This window comes from Henckelia pumila, chromosome 3 (assembly GCF_033568475.1).
Source record: "Henckelia pumila isolate YLH828 chromosome 3, ASM3356847v2, whole genome shotgun sequence".
Classification (NCBI taxonomy): domain Eukaryota; kingdom Viridiplantae; phylum Streptophyta; class Magnoliopsida; order Lamiales; family Gesneriaceae; genus Henckelia; species Henckelia pumila.
In genome coordinates this window covers 152,277,690-152,301,330 of record NC_133122.1, presented here as the reverse complement: position 1 = coordinate 152,301,330, position 23,641 = coordinate 152,277,690, and the positions used below count along the sequence as shown (strand labels likewise).

General features: G+C 34.3%; 1 long non-coding RNA gene across 1 annotated transcript; it reads right to left on the bottom strand.

Annotated features, from left to right (window-relative positions):
- Positions 1–233: 233 nt before the first annotated feature.
- LOC140886222 (uncharacterized) lies at positions 234–11,377 on the bottom strand. Its single transcript, XR_012151482.1, has 4 exons — positions 11,204–11,377; positions 968–1,034; positions 839–874; positions 234–381 (listed from the first exon to the last, which is right to left on the bottom strand). It is a non-coding gene; the product is annotated as an uncharacterized lncRNA (long non-coding RNA).
- Positions 11,378–23,641: the final 12,264 nt, after the last annotated feature.

The window sequence follows — 23,641 nt, the reverse complement described above, 5'->3', positions numbered from 1 at the left end:
TCTGTTTTGGAAAATCACATGTCGCGCTCGAGCGCGCGAGCTCTGTTCGAAAATCTGCAGAACTCTTGTTGCTGTCAACTGTGGAAACTCAATCCAAAACAATCAAAAACCAACTCAAATCATGGTTTATAAAATCTGAAACATGCATATATACATGTAGTAAGTTCCTAGCATCAAGCCATGTGATTATTACATCAAACTAGTCGTTAAAAAATCGATAAACGACACAACTATAACAATTCTCAAAAGTGTACTTCAAACTACAATATGCTATCATGTTTGATGCTTCCAAACCTTCTAATTTCAGCTAAAACCCGAGTCCTCACGTGCTTAACTCTTTATCGAGCTGTCAATGAAGTCTCTGACTAGCTCCTTCCCCCTCTGTTACCATGCACACATACAAACAAAGCAACAGTCGGATAAACTCCGGTGAGAAATTATTCCCAGTATAATCGACATATATAAAGCGTTAAATAAATCATATCAACTCTATTCATAATCAACTCAATAATAGAGTAAATAACGCATATATCGATTAAGAATTGATTCATAAAACGTCATTTCAATCAAGATTCGTAAACGATCTTGACATGGATATCCATCTATCGTAGTCATTCTAGACTAGAAAATAAGATTGCCTCAAATCTTGGCATAGAATCAATTCAATATAGTATTATATCATCATCATATCGATTCAACTCAAAGATCCACTACCTGGGATGGATCAACAACATCAAAATCAAATCAAAACAATAAACAAGTATGCGGTTTTGGCGGGACAACTCAAGAAGCATCATTCTCGAGTTACAAATCCCTGACTTGCGATTTCGTCTTATACCTTCTTGTTTTCTTGTTGATTCTCTAAGCTTCAAATCTGAAATATAGCAATAAGAACAAGTAGATAAAACTCTATTCAACTTCATTGATCAAAACATCATTCAATCTTCACAATCAAATCACTTCAAACCTTGACTTCTTCTTCTTCGGTTCGAATTCAAGATCTTGAGTCGTTAGCCTTCCAACCAAGTTTGAAACTGAAGAATAAAATTGCTATAACATCAACAACATATCTAAGAACGTCTTAGCTCAATAATCGGCTATCAAAACAGTCTCAAAACATAACCCATCAACGTAGTGATTGAAAATCGGTAACCGACATAATATCGAAACCAATATTGTAAGACCTCGGTTCTAAACATCTAATTAAGGAGTAAACAATAATTAAGCATCCAAGATCTAAGAACTAAAAGCAAGCAAAGGAAAAAGAATTTTTTTTTTTTTTTTAAAGAGGGCCGCGCTCGGGCGGCCAAAAACCGCCGCTCGAGCGCGCCCTGGACAGAGGCGCTACTGGTCTCGGGGTGGGGTGCGCTCGGGCTGCTAAAAATTGCAGCTCGGGCGCCCCCTACAGCAGAAACAGAACAGCAGAAAACATGCTTGCAACTCCATCTAAAACTATTCCAATGCAATCCAAATCAACACATACATTATAAAAGCAGTTCCTCCGATTAATACATGAAGTTCTAGAGTTTAACAACTACTCCAAAATAGAACATGCTATGATAACAACACGGCAAAGCTTGCATGTCAATACAACATAATAACGAAGTTCGATATCTAAACATGTTCTAACAACACTAGGTAGACATGCTGACACGACTTCTAAACCGCAAAACAAATGTAGATAATATATTAAATCCCCTATTTGCATTTTAGTCCCTGAAATTTCCAAAATTTGCAAAAAGGACCCTGATCAAAATCAAACCGGCTCGAGAACTCTGTAATCTCTGATTAACTCAAATAAACTCATTTAAGATAAAAACAGGGCGTTACAAATATCAACTTCAAATCACTTCATATCATTAACAAACCATCAAACTCAGCATAACCAGCATCTCAGAATCTATTTTGTTCGAAATACATGGTAGAAATCATATCAACTCAAAACAATAATCGTTCGTCGAGTCGGTGGCGATACAACACAACAAATAATCTCAAGAACATAACAATATACTCAAATTCTGATCTCTACCATATATTAATATTCAAACCATGCCGAAATAAATATAAACTTATACTAGATCGAAGCTCTCGTCGCAAGGATTCCAGAACACTTTTCGGAATCAAAATCGGACGATCGGATCAAAAGTTACGGGGTTTTGAAAATCGAAAAACAAAAGAAATATGAAGGTCTCGGTTTACTTTGTTCAATTTCTGAAATGAATATGAGTGTTACACGTTGAAGCTGACTCCTCAATTAACAAAATCAGATATGTATTGTCATATTTGCAATTTAGCCCCTAGAAATCTCAAAAATTGCAATTCAGTCTTCGGCTCTTTTTTTAATTCAATTTCAATCCTAAATAATTTAAGAATATTAGAATTTAAATCGAAACTCTAAATATTTCCAAATTAAATATTCTCGAATTAAAATTAAATAATCTCAGATTAAATTAAATAATATCGGGCCTTACATGAAGTGTCAAAAGTACGCAATGACACATGGTAATTCGGACGATCTGAACTATCAGACCTTCTGAACTTAGATGTTCAATGAGTTGTCAAAAAGTTGTTGACACGTTGATGCATGCAGAGTTCTGACCTTCCGATCGTCACCTATAAATAGGCCATCGGATTTCACATTTTATAAGGTGTATTTTGTTTCACTCTTGTTCTAGTGAATATTTTTTTAGTTTTTTTAGCCATATATTTGATGGTAGGGAATATCTAAACGCTTCTGAGGTCGTAGCGGATCCGTGTACGAGTTTTTGGGCTCACGACACCAAAGCACTAACAATTGATGGAGGTTTCCGATGGGACTTCAAGTGGGTATTGAGAGTAGCTAGTGACCTAGTTAAGCATTTAGACAATTAATAGTGACGTGATGTTCACTTGACCTGTAAAATTCGATTGTAAACCCTGATTACTCGAATTGTCAGGTAAAGGTATGTTAGTACTGCCAGAAATATAAAGGTGAGTATATATGCTGATATGTTGCATTTATGTGTTATCCATGTTTTACTATTTTATTCATATGTTGTATGTGCATACATCATGTTGAGTCTGTATCTCCTTCGAGATAGTCATTCTAATAAGGTCGCTTAGCCCTACATTGTCGATATATGATCGGGCACCGAGAGATAACACAATGGCGGGGACAGAGGCTACTTTGACTAGGATACTTAAATTTATTACAACTCAGTAAAAATATTACGAATACCCAAATGAAACACAGCCATATCGAAATTGTAGTAGCCCGAACCCTAATTGAGTAATTAAAGGATTAATGCTAATCAAATAAATTGGGGATTGGACGGATCGGAAGCTCCGAAGGGACGATCGAAAGCTCCGATCGGGATCGGAAGCTCCAATGAGGATCGGAGGCACCGATGATATTACGTCATCCATGACGTGTGGCTGGATCGGAAGCTCCGATCAGGGCCGGAGGCTCCGATCACCCCTATCCGGAGTCATCAAGTGATATTTTGACACGTGGTAGATCAGGATCTTCGAAAGCTCCGATGGCAGGATCGGACGTTCCGATCGAGGTTCGGATGTTCCGATCAGGGATCGGAAGCTCCGATCGTTGTCTATAAATAGAAGGCCGAGACTTCATTTCTCCTTGCCAATTCCGGATTTCCTCTCTATTTCTAGTCATATTCGAGCTGTTCTAGTCTTCCTAGGCTTGAACCGGGAGTCGTCTAGACGTTCGATAGTCGTAGCGGAGTTGTGCCCAAGTTCTGGAGGCATCGACATCAAAGGGCTAACGACGGACGAAGGTATAGCTTTTGCTTCCTATAAATATTTAGGAGTATGCAATAGCTTAGTTAAGGCTTTTAGAGCACTATTATGATAGTAGTATCATTTCGCTGTGTAGGCGGACTTTAGGCTTGGACTTAGAGCTGGTAGTGCCTACCTGGTATTTGAGGTACGAAAGTACTGTTCGAGATATCCTGACTGAGTATGCATGTATTATGTGACTGCATGATTTATATGCCATGATATTATGCTGCATTCATTTGCATCTTGCTGTATCTCCTTCGAGATGTCTGTTAGTAGGGTTGTACCCTATCCTGTTAGTGGATGGACTTCCATCGATTTGGGTCCGGTGTATCCACAGTTATCTCAGTATGGGAGCCACCTCCTGAAGCGACGGCACAGCGTGCTACATACCAGGGCCCGGTCTGTCTCTGTTATCTGATCCTTGACCTCGAGTCTATAGGGAGTTCACTTTGCATGCATGTATACTCATACTCTCGCACTGAGCGTTTTATGCTCACGTCTCGTACTCTGTATTTTCTGGACACCCTATTCCATGGGGCAGGTTTGCGATTGGACGAGGAGGGTGGATCCAGGAGGGGCTAGTCAGTGGTTGGCCAGCTGGAGCTTCGTCTAGGCTTTATTACTGTTGTTTGGGTTTATACAGCTATTCGATTTGGTTGTATATTATTGGATAATTACAGATTCCTTTTTTTGGGATTGTATAATGTTATTGGTTTCCGCAGTTTTATTCTGATATCTGTTTTATTAAGTTAATTGCATGCCTAAGTTCTGTTTAGTAGGTGATCTGGGTAAGGGTCACTACATTTATGGTATCAGAGCATGCAAAAGATTTCTTGGGATTTAGTCTCATCTTGAGGTATTTTTGTAGATGTCAAATCGTGACGACCAGAGTTCTCATGGCAGTGTTGGTGGGCGTTGGGGTGATGCCGACCGGGAGCCTCGTCGAGAACGGCGTCATCGTCACCATGACGACGAGCGTTTCACTGTGCGTCGATTCTTAGCTATGGGTCCTAAGCCCTTAGTTGGAGGTGAGTCTCCGGAGGATGCGGAGAACTGGTTAGACCGCATGGAGACGACTTTTCAGACTTTCCAATGCACTGATGAGCAGAAGGTGGAGACCCTTGGCTATCTTCTGGATGGGCGTGCGCGCAGGTGGTGGAGGTTTACTTCTGCACCTTTTGTTGCGGCGAGAGGAGTGGCCACCTGGGCCGAGTTCCGCACAGCTTTCCAAAAGCGGTATTTTCCTCCTGCACTCCGACAGTCGAAGGCAGGCGAGCTACTGAGTCTGCGACAGGGAACCATGTCTATCGATGAGTATCAGCAGAGGTTCTTTGATCTGCTATCCTATTGCCCCGAGATTGCTGATAGCTCAGAGATGAAGTATAATCTGTTCCTTCAGGGCCTTAACCCTGAGATCCATGACCGTGTGGCGGTTGGTGACGACATGTCCTACGAGGGTTTGGTGAGCCGTTGTCACCAGGCGGAGGATAGCATTCGGCGGAACAGGTCTTTCTCTCAGTAGAGACCTGCTAGTTCTTTGGGTCCCCGTGCCCAAACTTTCAAGAAGTCTGGATCTTCTTCTTCCTCTGGTTCTGGAGGTATTGTCCGTTTCGGTAAGAAGGACAAGTGTGATCACTGTGGGAAGAACCATCCATCCGACAAGTGCCGCAGAGCTTCTGGAGCTTGTTTCCGTTGTGGAGAGACTGGCCATATCCGGAGAGATTGTCCAATGTCTGGGGGAGGTGGTTCTGGTTCTGGTTCAGGATCGGGTTCTCAGGCCACCGTTCAGCAGAGGTCGCAGGGACAGTCTGCTGGGAGTTCTCATTTGAGGCCACGAGCTTCTGGCCAGGTGTTTGCCCTGAGACATGATCAGGCTGTGGAGGAGAATGAGAAAGTCATCGCAGGTACATTTATGCTTTATGGTATACCTGCTCTTGTACTTATTGACACTGGTGCATCTCATTCCTTCATTTCTGCACGTTTTGTTAAGAGGCATAAGTTACCATGCATTGCACTAGACGTAGTGATGTCTGTTTCTACTCCGACGGGCCAATCTGCTTTGGCTAAACGTCTAGTGATGGGTTGCCCTTTAGAGTTCGAAGGGAACGTTCTGTTAGCGAATCTCATGGTCCTGGCGATGGACGACTTTGATTGCATTCTGGGAATAGATGTGCTGACTACCTATCGAGCTTCAGTGGACTGCTATCAGAGATTAGTACGCTTTCATCCGGAAGGGAGTGAGAGTTGGTTTTTCTATAGTGAGGGAGCGCGACCCCCGATGCCTTTGGTATCAGCTTTGAGAGCCTGTCGAGCTCTAGAGTCTGGCGGGGAAGGCTACCTTATCTATGCAGTTGATTTGTCCGCTGAGAGTTTTGGGATAGAGAGCATTCCTGTTGTGGATGAATTTTCAGATGTGTTTCCTGATGAGATTCCGGATTTTCCTCCTGCTAGGGAAGTCGAGTTTGGCATAGAGTTGATGCCGGGTACTTTGCCTATTTCTAGAGCACCGTATCGTCTGGCTCCGTCAGAGATGCGTGAGTTGAAGAATTAGCTACAGGATCTTTTGGACAAGGGGTACATTCGTCCTAGTGTATCTCCTTGGGGAGCTCCTGTTCTCTTCGTAAAGAAGAAGGATGGGTCGATGCGGCTGTGCATTGACTATCGGCAGCTGAATCGAGTCACTGTGAAGAACAAGTATCCGTTGCCTCGTATTGATGACTTGTTTGATCAGCTGCAGGGCACGTCAGTTTACTCCAAGATTGACTTGAGATCTGGGTATCATCAGTTGAGAGTCCGTGATCAGGACGTAGCCAAGACTGCATTCCGTACTCGCTATGGGCATTACGAGTTCCTAGTGATGCCATTCGGTTTGACCAATGCGCCGGCTATATTCATGGATCTGATGAACCGTGTCTTCAGGGAGTATTTGGACAAGTTTGTCGTGGTCTTCATTGACGACATCTTGGTTTATTCGCGTAATACGGAAGAGCATGTTTCTCACTTGCGGTTGGTACTGCAGACTCTTCGAGATGAGCAATTGTACGCCAAGCTGAGCAAGTGTGAGTTCTGGATGGATAGAGTGGTCTTTCTTGGCCATATCATATCCAGGGAGGGGATTTCTGTTGATCCAAGCAAGATTGAAGCGGTACTTAATTGGTCGCGTCCGACGACAGTTGCTGAGATCCGTAGTTTTCTGGGTCTAGCAGGGTATTATCGTCGCTTCATTCTGAACTTCTCTCAGTTAGCTCGACCGTTGACGCAGCTTACCCGTAAGGGTGTGGATTTTGAGTGGTCCTCCGAGTGTGAGGAGAATTTCCGTGAGCTTCGATGGCGGTTGACTTCTGCGCCGGTGTTAGCATTACCGTCAGGATCTGGAGGGTATGTAGTTTACACGGATGCTTCTCTTCAGGGGTTAGGTTGTGTCCTGACTCAGAATGGGCATGTGATCGCATACGCTTCTAGACAGCTGAAGCTTCACGAGGACAACTACCCAGTCCATGATTTGGAATTGGCAGCCATTGTGTTCGCTTTGAAGATCTGGCGTCATTATCTTTATGGCGAGAAATTTGAGATCTTCACCGACCATAAGAGTCTCAAGTATTTGTTCACTCAGGCAGAATTGAACATGAGACAGAGACGTTGGATGGACTTGCTTAAGGACTATGATTGCGAGATTAAGTACCATCCGGGAGCTGCTAATCTCACCGCTGATGCTTTGAGTCGCAAGGTGCGACTATCCGCACTTCAGACTTGTTCGATGTCTAGTGCGATCAGTGACTGTTGTACTTCAGGTTATACCTTCAAGCATAAGAAAGGTATGCAGAGTATCCAGATGTTTGCGATATTATCTGAGCCAGCCTTGTATTCGCGGATCCGAGATGCTCAGATGTCTGATTCGAAGACCCAGCGTTTAGCTCGTCTAGCTAACGAGGGTAGCTCGTCTGGATTTCATTATCAGTCAGATGGCTTTCTGTGTTTGTCTGGTAGGCTTGTGATTCCACAGGATGAAGAGTTGCGAGAGGAGATTTTATCTCAGGCACATCGCACTAAGTTGAGTATTCATCCTGGGAGCAACAAGATGTACAAGGATCTACGTACTCGTTTCTGGTGGAAGGGAATGAAACGCAGTGTTTATCAGTTTGTTTCGAGATGTTTGGTGTGTCAACAGGTCAAGGCAGAGCACCGACGACCTGGAGGATTGCTTCACAGTCTGCCTATTCCTGAATGGAAATGGGAGTTTATCACTATGGACTTTGTGACCCATTTGCCGGTATCCCCGAGGAACTGTGATGCTATCTGGGTTGTGGTGGACCGACTCACTAATTCAGCGCATTTCATTGCCTATAGCCGAGAGTACTCTGTGGATCGCATGGCACGGATGTACATTCAGGAGATCGTCCGACTTCATGGAGTGCCTGTGAGCATTGTCAGCGATCGGGACCCCAGGTTTACTTCTAGGTTCTGGGGGAGTGTTCAGCGTGCGATGGGTACTACTCTCAGTTTGAGTACAGCCTATCATCCAGAGACTGATGGTCAGTCAGAGCGCACCATCCGTACGTTAGAGGATATGCTTAGAGCGTGCGTCATGGATTTTGGTTCAGCCTGGCAGGATCATTTGCCGTTGATCGAGTTCGCTTACAACAACAGCTATCACACTAGTATTGGGATGGCACCTTTTGAGGCGTTGTATGGGCGACGTTGTCGTACTCCACTCTTCTGGGAAGAAGTGGGGGAGAGACAGGCTGAAGGACCGGAGTTTATCCAACAGGCGATAGACATTGTTGATCAGATCAAGAAACGGATTAAGACTGCACAGGATCGTCAGGCCAGCTATGCTAATATCAAGCGTAGGCCTTTGCAGTTCGAGGTCGGGGAGAAAGTGTTTCTGAGAGTGTCACCTTTCCGCAAGATTCTCAGATTTGGCCTTAAGGGCAAGTTGTCTCCCAGATTTATCGGTCCGTTTGAGATCTTGGAGAGTATTGGCGATTTGGCTTATCGACTAGCATTGCCACCGCATCTATCCAGCATTCACGACGTGTTCCACGTATCTCTTTTGCGACGGTATGTGGCGGATGAATCTCATATTCTGCAGCGATCTGAGGTTCAGGTAGACAAGGATTTGACTCATGTTGAGAAACCTCTTCGCATCCTTGATTATAAGGATAAGGTTTTACGAAACAAAGTCATTCCTTTGGTTTTAGTTCAGTGGCAGCGCCGAGGCACTGAGGAAGCTACTTGGGAGCTTGAGGACAGGATGCGTAAAGACCATCCTGAGTTGTTTTGATTTCATTCTTTAAGTTGTATTCAGTTGCAAACTCTGTAAACGTTTGTTTGAATAAAGAATGTTTCTGATTTCTGTATTTGCATTCGGTACTTAAGATCTGATTTCGAGGACGAAATATCTTAAGTGGGGGAGAATGTAGTAGCCCGAACCCTAATTGAGTAATTAAAGGATTAATGCTAATCAAATAAATTGGGGATTGGACGGATCGGAAGCTCCGAAGGGACGATCGGAAGCTCCGATCGGGATTGGAAGCTCCGATGAGGATCGGAGGCACCGATGATATTACGTCATCCATGACGTGTGGCTGGATCGGAAGCTCCGATCAGGGCCGGAGGCTCCGATCACCCCTATCCGGAGTCATCAAGTGATATTTTGACACGTGGCAGATCAGGATCTTCGGAAGCTCCGATGGCAGGATCGGACGTTCCGATCGAGGTTCGGACGTTCCGATCAGGGATCGGAAGCTCCGATCGTTGTCTATAAATAGAAGGCCGAGACTTCATTTCTCCTTGCCAATTCCGGATTTCCTCTCTATTTCTAGTCATATTCGAGCTGTTCTAGTCTTCCTAGGCTTGAACCGGGAGTCTTCTAGACGTTCGATAGTCGTAGCGGAGTTGTGCCCAAGTTCTGGAGGCATCGACATCAAAGGGCTAACGACGGACGAAGGTATAGCTTTTGCTTCCTATAAATATTTAGGAGTATGCAATAGCTTAGTTAAGGCTGTTAGAGCACTATTATGATAGTAGTATCATTTCGCTGTGTAGGCGGACTTTAGGCTTGGACTTAGAGCTGGTAGTGCCTACCTGGTATTTGAGGTACGAAAGTACTGTTCGAGATATCCTGACTGAGTATGCATGTATTATGTGACTGCATGATTTATATGCCATGATATTATGCTGCATTCATTTGCATCTTGCTGTATCTCCTTCGAGATGTCTGTTAGTAGGGTTGTACCCTATCCTGTTAGTGGATGGACTTCCATCGATTTGGGTCCGGTGTATCCACAGTTATCTCGGTATGGGAGCCACCTCCTGAAGCGACGGCACAGCGTGCTACATACCAGGGCCCGGTCTGTCTCTGTTATCTGATCCTTGACCTCGAGTCTATAGGGAGTTCACTTTGCATGCATGTATACTCATACTCTCGCACTGAGCGTTTTATGCTCACGTCTCGTACTCTGTATTTTCTGGACACCCTATTCCATGGGGCAGGTTTGCGATTGGACGAGGAGGGTGGATCCAGGAGGGGCTAGTCAGTGGTTGGCCAGCTGGAGCTTCGTCTAGGCTTTATTACTGTTGTTTGGGTTTATACAGCTATTCGATTTGGTTGTATATTATTGGATAATTACAGATTCCTTTTTTTGGGATTGTATAATGTTATTGGTTTCCGCAGTTTTATTCTGATATCTGTTTTATTAATTTAATTGCATGCCTAAGTTCTGTTTAGTAGGTGATCTGGGTAAGGGTCACTACAGAAATGGTAAGAATAATTACCAACTAAAGGAAACAGAATACTACTACTCGGAAAGTCGCAGTCTCTGCCTCAACGACCACTCTTGTTGGGTCCGTAAGGCATGTCCCGTGTACAATACAAAACCAAGGACGTGGGAGATAACAACGTTCAGCACGAAAATATGAGTACACACATGCTATGAGTCTGTGAATGCAAATGTATAGGGTACCAAAAACCTATCACGATAAAATCTGTTCAGTCAGAAAGACGTCATGGTATGTAGCACACTGGGTCATTGCATCAGGAGCTGGCTCACACACCAGAATAAATTGTGGATATTGTTGACCTGATTCCATACTAGAGGGTCCAACCATCTACTAAGAAATAAAGGACTGAGCGACCCCGCTACATGTTATAATCAGATATAGGCTCAACATGATAATGCATGAAATATAATAACAGTCGCATATTATATGCACATAAAACATGTCAGATAAACATGCAAGACATAGAACATGCATATTGAACCAGGATATCTCGGATAGTACTTACATACCTCTAAACAACAATCTAGCACTTTGGCTCACAATTCCAAGTCTATAAGTAATTAAATATCATATCAATTATTGCTTACTAAAAGTCTTAACTAGACTAATAGCTAATCTCTAAGGCTATTAAGAGTCTAACCTTATACCTACATCCGTCGTTAGTCATTTGGAGTCGAAAGCCCTGCCCCTTGGACAAAGCTCCGCCGCTAGCTCGGAATCGCTTCGCTAGTGCCCAACCCTCGAACTAATGGCTAGGAATCCCAAGAATGCACCAAAAAGGATAGGAAAGAATTTGTAAAGAGCAAGGAATGAACTCTCGGATGAGAAGAATTTTTAAAGAGCAAGGAATGAACTCTCGAATGAGCTATTTATGAATTTGTAAAGAGCAAGGAATGAACTCTCGGATGAGAAGAATTTTTAAAGAGCAAGGAATGAACTCTCGAATGAGCTATTTATTTTTTTAAAAAAAATTTGAGTAGCCACCCCACCCCGCCCCACAACCTAAACGGTCTGGCAAGCCTATTTGACCTTCAAACAGACTAATAAAATCGTAACCCAACTCGTTTATTTTTCATGATAGGATATGTTGGTACAATGGGTCTGGTCTATTTTATCGACTCTAACTATTAAAATATAGTACAGCATGGATGTGAATAAAATTTATAAATCATATTATATTAAGTATATACATATACATATACGTATATCTAATATATTAAGCATCTACTTGTCCATATTATTAAGGAAAAATTGTTTTTTTGGTTCGTTATGTTTGTATTTGTGATTTCGGTCATTTACGATGTCAGAGTTCAGTTTTAGTCAATTATCTTCTCTTTTTGGCAATTTTAGTTCATTTTCGATGTAGTGCTGATGTGGTACCAATGCAGTGGTGATGTGGAGTTGACGTGTATAATATTACATAAGCATTTTTTATTTTTTAAAAAGGACTAAAATTACCAAAAATCGAAACTTGCGGGACTAACTAGATCTGAAAACATAGAAGATCAAATCAGAAAATAACAAAACTATCGGTTCAAATTTTCGATTTTCCCTATTATTAATTTGATTACATTTATTTAAGTATATCTTTAGACATTTTTAAACCAATATTTTTTAATACAACTTTTACCATTTTGTGTTTAAATACGTTATCATTTAATTATTTATTTTAAAGCAATACTTTTCAATATAATTTTTATAGTTTTTGTCACGCCGTCTATGGATGCATGAACGGTAGCATATGGTGACGGTTTTGAGTCAACTGTCATTGATTCACACCTAACATCCCAAATTCGACGAGAATTTTTTAAATGCCTAACTAGCGGTTGTTACGATGTTCAAAAACGTATGTAACAACGAAGGAGCTTAAAAAGCCGTCGCCATTCGACCAATATCGTGTTTTTAACATCACCGCTAGCATTTAATTACTATGGTATATACATTAGAACCACTGCTAATTTGGGACGGTGCTCTCATAAAGATCGTACAAAATACATCGACTGTTAATTGATATTGTTGCAAATTAAATGATTCGTGATGCGGTTTTGGAAAAACCATTTTTGAAACTATGAGACAGTTATTTTCGTGACATGAATAAAACCGTAGCGCATAATATTGTTAGATCAGGAGAGCGACGTGATTAAGGACGTAAATGCCTTTTTTTTTTTTTTTGTAGTGGATAGTTTAGTTATTCAAGTTTCAAAAAAATAATTAGTTTGATTAAAATTGATGCAGATTTGACCATAACATTTTGTTTAGCTGTCGAATATTGTTTATATGTCATTGAATTACTTATATTATATAATATATTTACGTAGGTTGAATGGATTGGACCTCATGATAAACCGTGCATGGTAGCGTGCACGGCTGTTCACATTTACCAAATCGGCCTACTGTTTGCTTCTTTACGGCAAAACAATGCTTTCCTAATATTTTTCCCTTTATTTGGTCAATTGATTAAATCTATAATAATGCCATTATTTGAAAATGCATAATAATTGGGTAAATCAATCGGGACATTTACGAGACGGACGTCGAAAATCCCGAAATGAATGTTTTTTTTTCTGTTATTTTCCGTAGAATCGCCCACTCGTACATATATTATATGGATTGCAAAAAAATTAATTAATTAATTAGCAGCGATTAGAATGTTATATATATATATATATATATATATATATATATATATATATATATATATATATATATATAACATGCGAACGTGGTACCAAGTAGGATGATAATATGGTTGGATTAATCAAATATAAATAGTTATTTGTATGCATTTTTTCCCCTACAGACGTATATATGTTCCAACCTTTGATTTCAAATTTGACTTACGGATATGTTTAAAATTCTTCGCACGACACTTGGTTTGACAAGTATGAATTTATATGGGAAAAGTAACATTTTTTTGTCATCTGCTATGTATTACATTATATATAGTATATTCTTTTTTTAGACATGAGATGTTTTTTTTATTTATTAAAAATTTAAAATGTTGTTTACTATGTGATCTTTGGTGTATTTTTATTTCCTAAAGTATCACTTATATTTGTAAAATTGATGTATTTTTTTTAGTTGGGGGAGAAATTTTTTGTTACAATTGGATCTCGAACTCGAGACCTCATCCCACTCTTGGGACCTTGGTGTCAAATGAACTATACGTCATCGACTTGTAAAATTGATGTATTTATTGTAATTTAGATCTATTTATTTACGAAAGCGTTATATTTTTACATTTTGTTAATTTTAAAATTTATTCTTAATTTTTCTTTCTATAAAAAAACTAGATTATATAAAAAAAAAAACTATATTATATAAGCACGCAACGTGTGCACCGGAGTACTAATATAATTTAAATGAATGTGTTCTTGTAAGATTAATGTCTCACGAATCTATATCGAATATTGGATATATAATATAATGTCTTAGTCTGCCAGTTTATATATATATATATATATATGTATCAATTTGAGTCTTTTTTATAAAATGCATCATCATTTTCTAACATCACGTACTCTAATGAAAAATATAATTTAAATTGAATCAAAAATACAAATTAATGGACTGAGACCGTAAATATATTGATCAATAACATAAAAAAAACATATAATTTACTAGCAAAAATATTATCAATTTCTCGAAATGTAGTTTTTTCCCCCAATTGTTGTAGGTTCGAGTTTTTAGTACCTTTCATCCGTGATAGGGAAACGACTTTGACAATTAATACATCTTGGGAAGGAACATGCAATTTCATATATATATATATATATATATATATATATATATATATATATATATATATATCAATTTGAGTCTTTTTTTTATAAAATGCATCATCATTTTCTAACATCACGTACTCTAATGAAAAATATAATTTAAATTGAATCAAAAATACAAATTAATGGACTGAGACCGTAAATATATTGATCAATAACATAAAAAAACATATAATTTACTAGCAAAAATATTATCAATTTCTCGAAATGTAGTTTTTTCCCCCAATTGTTGTAGGTTCGAGTTTTTAGTACCTTTCATCCGTGATAGGGAAACGACTTTGACAATTAATACATCTTGGGAAGGAACATGCAATTTCATTGATTTTACCAAAAATAGAATACTAGCTCGTATATTGTATTCATACAAACAATAGAATACCGAATATTCGTCATCCAAGTTGTCTTTATAAATAAACACACACACACATATACTTATATAATTCACATCTTAATTAATCATATAGATTTCTTTTTATTTCTCGATTATCTCGAACATATAATCAGTTTCTACTTGGTTTTGCTAATTTATCTCTATTAACTATGTTTGGATAAAATACAAATATTTTAAATGAATTAAATAAAGATAATAAAATAGGGAGTTTATAAATGAATTGATACAAGCCCCAAGGGAGGTTATGTAGTTTCCAAAGTTATTTAGATTTTTTGTGTTTGTTGCAAACCTCGGAAAGGTACATGTAAATATGTAATTAACCTTATTAAATAATATATATATCTTGTGTAATCACTTGATGTTGTTACCAATTAAATAAATTATAGTTTGTATATATATTTCTTTGTAAGAAAATTAAGTAAATATTTTTTCGAAAAATAGAGACAGATTAAAAAAAATTCCAAAAAATCTAATGAAATATAAATAAAACTAATTTCTTCCTAGAACTTCGTTTTATTTCCTGCAAATTTTTCAAAAATGTAATGAATTAAATAAGATATTGTCTTATTTATTTCAAATTAATAATCAATATTATGAGATAACCAAATCATATTATACTTATAATTTTAGTTAATAATTCACATATTTAATTTGAATTAACCAAAGTTTTATGAGTTTTTTTTTGGGTAAAATTTGAGATAAAATATAAATATTGTTAACACCTTTTGGATATATATAAATAACAATCCTCTTACTGTAATTGTACATTGCTAGGAACACAAAATTGCTTAAATTGAAAATTGAGATAATTTTCTACAAGAGATGAAATGTGATTGTTGAAAACGAAATTGAATGGAGTCATTCAATCTCCATTTCATATTGGTTGAACGAAATTTATTTGACCATCCACTTGCAATATAAAATACACAAATTCCAATTAACAAATAGAAATAGCGTGTGTATATATCTTTACATCTATACAATATTACAACACAATAGAGTCACATAGAAATCGATTTTGTAATTTTAATGCTTGTACAAAAATATCATTATGTTTTCACAAAAATTAAAAGTACATGAAAGATAAAATTAAATATTATTACTCCACTTTCTCAACTATTTTACCATATTTTTTTCTTAACTACCTGTTATTATCGAAATGTGTGTAGAAAGATGTGAATGTACACTTTCAAATATTTTCAAACTTGTCTCACAACTAAGCTAAGTTACCAGCTCGATTGTCAAAAATTTGCTTAACAATATTTGCTTTTGAGAATTGATTTGGTCAAGCGAAACTCTTTGTCACGCACAAATTGAACTGGAAATCAAGACAAACAGAAAGTAAGTAAAAGTAAGGACACGAGATTTTTTATGGAAGTTCGAAGTTAAAACTTCCAAGTCTCGCCTTCTTCTATTTTCAAAAAGGATTTTCACTAGAAGAATTTGATTTATACAAAAATTTGCATAAACTCAATTCAATCAACCCTTGACTGAAATTTCTAACAACTGTCTCAAAATCAGAACGCTTTCTGATAGAGTTACAACAACTATAATTGCGTGTATGATCTTCGAAGCTTGACTTTGTATCACAAGTTGATCACTGATGTTGATCTGATATAACATTAATGAACGTGTGATAGCAGTTTGAAGTATTCGATCCGATTCTTTGCTTAAATGTGAAGTTAAAACTTTGAGAACACTTGTACTCTTTGATGAATAAAAAATTCAAAGGGCTGCAACTATATATGTATATCTTCGAGTATTTATAAAAGAGAATTTCAAACATTTAAAAATTTAGCCGATGAGAATATTGTTGAGATTAAAGCACCACAAGAAATCCACAGAACAATCGAAAAAACAAAACCAAATAGAACTTAATCAAAGTAATTAAACAAGCGAAATAAGAACAAGAACGTAGGGATTACTTGGTCAGGATTAAAACTAATCCTACATCCAAGGTTTTGGGATTTTTCTCATATGAATTCACTAATAATCAACTCGAATCAATCTCAGTACAATCCTCCAATATATTAACCACAAGCTAGAATAGAAACTATGGCTAATACAAGTAAGAACCAGTAGGCAAGGGATCTTCGAAGTTTCAGCTCAATTAAGATGCTCTTCGATCTTGAATCTTCAATCCAGATGAATGCCTTTGCGTGTTCTTTGAGGATATTATTGTGAGGAAGGAGATAACCCAGAAATCTCAATCAGCTGCTGGCCTCATCTCCAGATTAAGCCCCTTTAAAACTGATATTGAGCTTAACTAACGGCCTTAACTAACCAAACTTTAATCCTAGCCATTGGATCAATACTATATTCTCATAAATATAGTCGTTCATAGCAACTAATGCCAAGTCAATATAAGTCTTTACAAATATGTTCCAAAAATTGCCGAAAACTCAGCATAATGTACCACGTTCTTTGTTATCTTTTCAAATAAAGTACAGATCGTATGAGGCAATTGAAATGTAACTAGATATGAAAATAACGTATTTGTTCTATTTGTTTTTTTCTCCAACAACCTAAATCAATCTTAAAAGAAAGTATACATGAACGAAGTTCGAAGATAATAGTTGATCTGGTATGAATTGTCTGAACTGGTCTGGTGGCCAAGAATTGGTCTGGTAGTGAAGATCGATATGTGAGGACAAGACTAGTTCCTTTTTAGCCAAAACTTGGTCCAATAAAATTTCTAATCTGATAAGAGATTCCTTAACATTTTAGTCTTGTTAAAATATGTAAGATCGATTATAATATAGATTGAAAATGTTCTTAGTTTTGCACAACGTTTGATCTAATATGTTTTAAACTTGATTGAGTAGCACCTTAATGTCATCACCAAAATTAAGATTTTTTCCTTATCGCTACCCGTGTTGCAATAGTAAAAAACAAATCATATTAATAAAAAAGTACTATATTATATATATATATATATTATGTATTGTATCACACACAAAATGTGTGTGCGTTTCTACTAGGAATATATAATTGTGAGAAGTTGTTACAATCAGAAATCGAACGTTATATCTTATTCCAAACTAATTAAGATCCTGATGTCAAATACATGTTATAAGTCATCGACATACACAATCAATTTTACAACAACTATTTTTATTGTTTGAGATCATCGACAATAACTGCAAATAGAGATGGATTATAATCAAATAATACTCAAACTCGATTAAGTAAGTTGACATTAAACGAGTGGTCAAACCTCAGTGCATTTTCACTATTTTTTTTCCATATGATGATTAAACTCGTAGCCTCACAAACATATGCTATATGATGATATTACGAAGAAGGAAGAAGGAAGAAAAACCATTAAATAAACGAGAGCGGAAGAGGCCTCATATATTTTCTTAAAATTTTAAATAAGAGGGTTTAAAAAAAACCAATAAAAAAAGAAGAAAATAACACGATAAAAAATTGATACAATTTGTTGAGGGGACGACATGACGTAGCTGGATTGTCTTTTTTATTTTTGTCTTGGAATGGACCAACACTACATCATCATAAATAATTGAAATCATTAATGTTTGTGCAACGCGTTAATAAATATTTGTTTAATCTTCGTGGATAAAATAATGATTTCTAAATATTAGATTAGAAATAACATAATAAATAATTTTAAAACAAAATAATTATCAATAGAAATATGGAAAAATAAAATACTAAGTTATAAATTAAGATATTTTAAGAATATTGGAAGAAAAATAAAATTCCACCATATGGAAGTTGGTTATTAACTTATTACTAGTATTTCACCCGTGCGATGCACGGACTATATCTTGTGTATAATATAAATAAATTTGAATCAATGAAAATATTGACTATACAATTAAAATGTTAATAAATTTAATTTTACAATGAGTAATAAGAATAATAAGATTAAAAAATTACTTTTTAAAAAGGCAAAAAAGTTCAGCACACTCTATCCCAAAGTAAAAAAACTACAATTTCAGTGATGTCAACAACTCTCACTTGTATATTGAACCTAATGAAAGAATGATTCAAAAATAAGTTTCATTAAATAATCAATGTAATATATGCAAATTATGATATATTTTTTTTAGCAACCCTCGTAGTTCCTTGACTATCGAAATGGTCACACTTTTTCACAGTAAAAATTTTTCACCCACTGCATTGAGTTTCTTAGGACATTTTTTGTATGACAAATACCATCAATTTTCATTTGATTCCACGAATATTATTTTTGCAGATACCCAAAAACTACCTACCTGTAAACAGTACAAATAAATATTAAATTACAAATACTCATATTATTAAAAAAAATTAATCACATTCACACCTCGTCGTTTTCAGACGATTGTTCTATATATAGTCCTGAAAATATCCTTTGAATTTTTAAGTTTCTCGATAAAATTTCGGGCACGTGGCAATGACATTGTGTTGATTGAATTATCTGGAGTACTGCTTGAGGTGATCCTAAATCCGAAAAGAAATTGATTTTATGTAAATTATCAAAATAAATTTATTAGAATTTTAAACAAAATGAAGTAATATAAGAGTAATATTACCTGTTTAAAAATTCCAAAATTTCGCGTATTCACCTTTTAACATCAATTTGTTGACATAAAATGTATTTGATACACCTACTTAATTCACCTTTATATCTTCTTGCACGATACATTTGAAGAACCACAATCACCGACTCATCACCAATTGTATTAAAAAACGCCATCATTTCATCTACGAAACTTTTCAGCAAAGTGCATGATAACTTGTTGTGCCTAAAAAATTATAAATATACATAGAATATATCTACATTAAAATTTCTTATGTCCAGAAAAATGTTAGATTATAAATACTTTTACACTAAATCTTCAATGGAAAAATCAATTATCTTTGTAGGACGTCCATTGATTTCACTGTTTTAAGGTTGTCACTTGAAATCATTACAATAATCACATATAAAAAACACACAATGATCAATAAACACATTAATATTTAATAATAAAATGCTAACATCATTTAAATTCACGAAACTTCAAAAATTAAACATACCAAAAATTTTATTTTCATCGATGATTTCTGTGCTTGTCAAATCTTTGAAATTCTTGAATTCAAATATCTTTGACGGAAAATTATGATCTTTTATTTCGCATACATTTGTTTTGTTGATGAGATTAATTTTGTATATGCTCGAGGTGGTTTTGATTTTCATTTTATTTTGTGCAACGATCATGTTTTTGATGGAATAAAAACGTCTTTCTTTGAGTATTGGCCTCAATTTGTCAATGACACCATATTTTATGGTTGCATGTATGCGTGTTTCCTGGAAGCGAGAAAAAACATAACAAATCGAAGTTAGATTGATGATAAATTTAAATCGCAAATATTTTATGTACCTCAACATTTTGGAATATACATTTCATTGTAGCTAGGATCTTCCTTGCTTTTATATGGAGGTAGATCATAAATAACGTATTAATCGTAATTTCAGTGCCCAATACCAATCTGAAAGATTAATTATTTCACGAATAACTTTGAACAATGGTGACATTTGGTGAGTATCGAGTGAAAATTATGTTGTGATTTTTTGATTGAAGTTGAAAATATAATTATATTTATACAATAATTGTGCTCAATTCAATATTGGAAATGTTCTATATTTTTGATAATTTTTAGATTTTGTTGTATTTAAGAATGGGCCGAGAAGTTAGTAGTGATTATATAGTTTTAATAACGGTAGTGATTTTGTATGCTTTTAATTACGGAATTATAGATAATGATTTTGTATAGTTTTAATTACTGTTTTTATATTTTTGTATGTTTTTTATACGGAATTAAAAATGAAAATATTATTTAATTTTTAATTACATAATATTGTGATTAGGTTTGGAATTTGAATGTTTTGTAAAGATTCCTCCCTAATCAAAATATGCCAAATATAAAATAACTGATTTAATAATTTGTAGAAGTATGATTTTTTTAAGTCAATCTTTTTTTTAATGTTCAGAATAATTTAAATAATATTCTGTAATTTTAATTTAATTAGATATATATATATATATGAAAAATTATGGAATGTTTAATTATATAAATAGATGAAAATATTATGGAATGTTCTATATTTTTGTTATTTTTTTGATTTTGTAGTATTTAAGAACGGGCCAAAAAGTTATTAGTGATTTTGTATAGTTTTAATTACGATAGTGATTTTGTATAGTTTTTAATTACAGATTTATAGATGCAAATATTATGTAATTTTTAATTACATGAATATTGTGATTAAGTTTGGAATTTGATTTTTTTGTAAATCCCAACCAAATCAAAATATTCCAAATATAAAATAATTGATTTAATAATTTTTAAAAGTATGATTTTTTAAAACCATCTTTTTCTGTTTTTGTCCTGAAAAATTCCATTTTCGAATCTTAGGTTGAATTTTATTTTAAATGTTTATTTGTGATTTTTAAATTTTTTTTAAAGCAAATATTATCAAAGGAATGCTGAAATCAGGGAATAATGTAAATAATGTTGTGTAATTTTAATTGGATATATATATATATATATATATATATAAATAGATGCAAATATTACGTAATGTTTAATTATATAAATATTGTGATTTAATTCCGTAATCAAAATCAGAAATATTTTATATTTTTGTTATTTTTAAGATTTTATTGTATTTAAGAATGAGCCGAGAAGTCAATAGTGATTTTGTATAGTTTTAATTACGGTTGTTATTTTGTATGGTTTTTTATACGAAATTAAAAATGCAAATATTATTTAATTTTTAATTACATAATATTGTGATTAAGTTTGGAATTTGAATGTTTTGTAAAGATTTCTGCCTAATCAAAATATGCAAAATATAAAATAACTAATTTAATAATTTGTAGAAGTGTGATTTTTTTAAATCAATCTTTTTTTTTCAGTTTTGTTCTGCAAATTTTCATTTTTCGAATCTTAGGTTGGATTTTATTTTAAATGTTTATTTATGATTTTTAAAATTTTTTTGAAAACAAATATTATCAAAGGAATGCTGAAATCAGATAATAATATAAATAATGTTGTGTAATTTTAATTGGATATATATATATATATAAATAGATGCAAATATTATGGAATGTATATTAATATTGTGATTTAATTTCGTAATCAAGATCGAAAATGTTTTATATTTTTTAGATTTTATAGTATTTAATTAATTACGGGCTGAGAAATATTTCATGATTTTGTATGGTTTTTATTTACGAAATTATATATATATATATATATATATATATATATATATATACATACACACACACACAAAGATTATGGAAATATACATAAAGACTACGAAATTATATATTTGTATATAAATATATGTAAATATTCATACGTAATTAAAAAATGATATATAATTTACGAAATGATGTTTATATGTTTATATATATATTTATGTTTACATTTATATTAAACATTTTTCGATTCTTTGGAATTTGTTTTAAATAATTCATGATTTTCAAAAATATTTTGAAAAATAAATATTGTAAATATACATGTATGTATATAAAAAAATATATGCATATAAAAAGATGTAAAGATTATGGAATTATTAATGTATATATATGTATATAAAAAGATGCAAAGATTTGGTAATTTTTAATTAAATGAATATTGTGATTTAATTATGGAATGTTTGATTTCCGTTTTTAACAATATGATTTTGGCGGGATTTTGCCAAAAATGGCAAAAACTCAGTTATATATATATATATATAGATTATATTATGTGGATTTGTGATCATTTTCCAATATGGTATAGTATAGATCAAAAAGCTACTTCAATTTGCATTCACACATTTCTTATCAAATTTAGAATTCGCTCTAAATATTTGATAGGCCAGAATTATAATTTCAATGTAATAATTCGAATTGTAAAAAACTGATGATTTATAACAGAATGATTTCATTGGTTTTTGCAAACTTAATTCTAAAGAAATGATTCACATGAAAACTTAAAAACCATGTTTTTAAATATTGCAGAGACTCACATGTACGAATGCAATGTATGGGGTGCATGTTCACGAACAACTTATATTAAATTAAACCATCTATAAATTTTATTTTCGAGAACTTATTAAACCAAAATTTCAGTATCACAATGTTCATTTTCAAAAGTATCTCTATCTATTCAAATTATAATTTTTTTTGTTTCGTCTGTCCCAGTTATTTAGTCCATTTTTCATTTTTAGTAAACCCCTTTAATAATATATCCCTATTTAATGTGCATAATTATATTCAATTTTTTTTCTCAATATCATAAGAGTATATTATAAAATTTGTCTGTATAATTAGTTTTCCCAATAAAATTTTTAATCTACGTGAAAACAAAATGGACTATATAATTAAGACATAATGAATATTTTATATTTTTAAAAACTCGAATTAATTACTTATATATATTAATATTAATAACACATGACTCATGAGTGTTAAATATAACTTAAGCTTTGTTTAGATAAGTACTTTAAAATCGTTTTTAGTGTTTTATAAGTGAAAATATTTAAAGTGTGCGTTTGAACAATATTATTATAAAATTTTAGAAATATTTTTTAAAAAATTATTTTCTATGTATAATTTTTTTAAAAAAAAATATCTGATATATTTTTTTGATGTTTTTAAAATTTTAAAAAAATGAATGTCAAACTGTTAATAAATTACAAATGAGAAAATGAGAAAAAAATAAAATTCAATTAAAATTTTTTATAGAATATTTTGTCTAAAAACCTTAATTATTGTTAATATAATTTTTTTTATAGAATAGTTGTAGTAAGACGAACACCATTTTTAAGTCAAGAAAATGTTAACCATGATTAAGAGATTGTTATGTAAGCAAATCAGGTGTTAAATCAAGTTCAGAATCAAGTGTATAGGCTGCGGACCCA